This window comes from Penaeus japonicus, unplaced genomic scaffold (genome assembly GCF_977035675.1).
Source record: "Penaeus japonicus unplaced genomic scaffold, GWHDUDI00000001_assembly GWHDUDI00000002, whole genome shotgun sequence".
NCBI lineage: Eukaryota > Metazoa > Arthropoda > Malacostraca > Decapoda > Penaeidae > Penaeus > Penaeus japonicus.
This window is the reverse complement of record NW_028234404.1, coordinates 10,060,444-10,062,943: the sequence shown is the minus strand read 5'-3', so window position 1 is coordinate 10,062,943 and position 2,500 is coordinate 10,060,444.

Sequence of the window (2,500 nt, the reverse complement as noted above, 5' to 3'; positions counted from 1 at the left end):
TATTTCCATCTCAGTTATGTATATGCAAGAATCTTCAACTACCCTTGGAATTTAGTTGGTAATCATACTAACAAACTCTGAAACTGTAACGATTGTCAAAACTATATTTGGCAGAACGAAACTAATCATGATAACAACATTATTCTATCACCAAAATCACATTAGCCAGCCAACATGAACTTGCTGTTTGAATTAATTTTCCATATCAAAAAGTACACCTGGATTCAATTACATACTACATAAAAAATATTTTATCATAGTCCAAAGTCTCACGTACTTACAGTAAGTACTTGACTTTATATTTTATAAAAAAAATATATAATTCAACAAAACATCACAATGCTCACCAACCTCGCATTCAAAATCATAAATAAATGAACATCATTCTGTCTTTTGAACATAATCATATTCCAATTTCGAGTTACCAATTCCGGACTGCTGCCGATGAGGTCTTCCGATTCTTAACTGTTGAATATGGATTTGTCAGGATAAAATGCTCCATGATCGATGGATTACGCAATTGATTGAACGTGACAGTCACTCCGCTGCATGGATTTGCCTGAGCTGAATCGTGATCGACGAGCGATGCTCAACGGTGGGCTCTGCAACGGCGCTTTCATGTGCAATGTCGACTAAGCATGTCTGGAGCGGATTCCTAGAAATGATGTTCAATAGTTGCCGGTCTCTATTGGTTGTCTTTGCTTCCGTTATAGTTAATGCCCTTGAACTTTGTCTACTTACATAATAGGAGAGAGGAGAGATACGTAGATAGAGAGATACGTGCACACGCACACGCACACGCACGCGCACGCGCGCGCGCACACGCACACACACACACACACGAAACACAGCGTTAAAAAATCCAAGATAGGGAATCAACTACACATGGACATAACACGTGGACACAAGCACTATCCTCCCACGTGGACACGAGGCAGGACACAAACGAATAAAGTGAAAGTCATGCCTGACATGGTATTGTTTTACCTCGCTAAGGAAAAGTAAAAGGATCATGCGAACAGATAAATGCTTAAAGAATAACCAAACAGGAACAGGAATCAAAAGTTAACAAAATTTCTTTAATTACTATAGACTCCAACATCTTCACTAATGTAATTGCGACCTATTACATTGAATATTTTCATCCACAACACCCATTACTCTTTGTGCTTGTTCTTAGGAGGGCGGGAATTCAAGTTTCTTTACTAGCAAATCGAAGAGGAAAGCTGATCTAAAGAATATGGCGTACCGGAATAATTTTCATGTATTTTCAAGAACTGATCAATTTTAGATGTAGATAAATGGTGTATTAAGGTACAATTAATATTCAACTGATGAAAAAGAGATTTAATGTTTGGCATGCGCGTAGTTTCTCGTAGTTTCTCGTTCTTAACGACCATACGCTCACAAAATTCGTTCTACTTTATCTTTTTTTCCCAACCAAACCTGTATCCTAACGACGGTGAAAGTCATCAGTAAAAAAGTATAACAATCCCGCAGTGTTATACAATAGGTCACAACCTAAACCGATCGGAAAAAAATATCGTATTCCGTCGGCAGAAACATGGATCCAATCAGAAGTTTCTATGTGTTATTGCCTTGTCTGCAGTCATTATATGTTACAGTAACTGATTTTGAAGTGAACCTCTTGGAAATATTCGGCGATTTCGCACAGTAACCTGTTTCAAATGTTAAAGATACTTACAAAAGTGTATTTATTTATTCCTATAGGAAAATCTGTTATTACAAGGGAAAATACAACACCGTATGATGTAATATATTTCCCTCATTCGTATTGTTGAGTTGGTATTTTAAAAGTACTGTGTTGATTAATGACTGATTAAAAAAAAAAATCTGATCAAGTATAACATTTATAATTATATTCTTGATAGTCCTTTCTACAAACTATTTATTTAGATATTTTGCGTTCATTTCTATTAATATCTTGCGTCCTCAGGATCCCCATAGCTGAAAAAACAAATATTTTCGGTCAATTCTTCATTCCAAAACTATAAGGAACATTTAGCGAATAGAAAATACCTCATTATTTACTTTGATAGATGAGCGGTCACAATAACAGAAAAATAATAATGTATTCCAAAGGATAAAACCACGTATCATGTGACTAGTCAGCCTCTCAATGCCGTAAAGATATGTATGTATGTATGTATGTGTTCTATATTCAGGAAACATTCCCAACTGCTTTGGTTCTAAATTTAGTTAATGTGAATTTCCCGTAATGTCACTGAAACTAGAAAGCTTTGAATTCAATACTTTAATCAAATATTACAGAGGAAATCGGAATCAGTGCTTCAGCATAACTGTGATTGGCTCGCGCGCTCTCTTGCACTTCACAGAAGCACTTCAAACGCTATCAAAGGGAAGGTTCGAGAATTGGCTCATGAATCACAATAGTTCCCATGAACCTTGTACTTCACAGGAATAGTGCTGACCTTTCATTAATTAGCAATAAACAATTTCGAGACATGGTGGGGTCCTT